The sequence below is a fragment of the Athene cunicularia genome, unplaced genomic scaffold (genome assembly GCF_003259725.1).
Source record: "Athene cunicularia isolate RWA unplaced genomic scaffold, athCun1 SCF_193, whole genome shotgun sequence".
NCBI classification, from domain to species: Eukaryota; Metazoa; Chordata; class Aves; order Strigiformes; family Strigidae; genus Athene; species Athene cunicularia.
The window spans coordinates 1-426 of record NW_020799259.1 but is presented as its reverse complement, the minus strand read 5'-3'; the positions used below and the strand labels follow the sequence as shown (position 1 = coordinate 426).

Here is a 426-nt window from a genome sequence, read left to right as displayed (position 1 = left end):
CCCTGGTCCAGAAGGAGAAGGATCGGCAGTGCCGGGGGCTGGAGCTCATCGCCTCTGAGGTGGGTGCGGGGTGCTCGGGGCGGGGGGTGGTGGTGGTCCTGGGGGACCCCTGCTAAGGTGGGAGCTCTGCTGCCCTGTTTCTGACCCCCTTTTTCCCCCCAGAATTTCTGCAGCCGGGCAGCACTGGAGGCCCTGGGCTCCTGCCTCAACAACAAGTACTCGGAGGGGTACCCCGGCAAGAGGTAGGGGCGGGGGGCAGGCTCCTCAGGGGGTGCGAGGGCACTGACGGCATCAGGGGTTGGGCCGCAGGGAGGGTTAAGGGGAGCCTCGGGGAGGGACCGATCCCTCTACCCCGGTCTGCTGTGCACAGGTAGGGGGAAGGCCCCCCATAACCACCTCCCTTCTCCCCCAGGTACTATGGGGGGG

The 426-nt window shown here is 67.8% G+C and overlaps 1 long non-coding RNA gene across 1 annotated transcript; it reads left to right on the top strand.

Annotated features, from left to right (window-relative positions):
* Nucleotides 1-426, top strand: LOC113490636. The gene is made up of 3 exons (XR_003400280.1): nt 1-59; nt 163-242; nt 413-426. It is a non-coding gene; the product is annotated as an uncharacterized LOC113490636 (long non-coding RNA).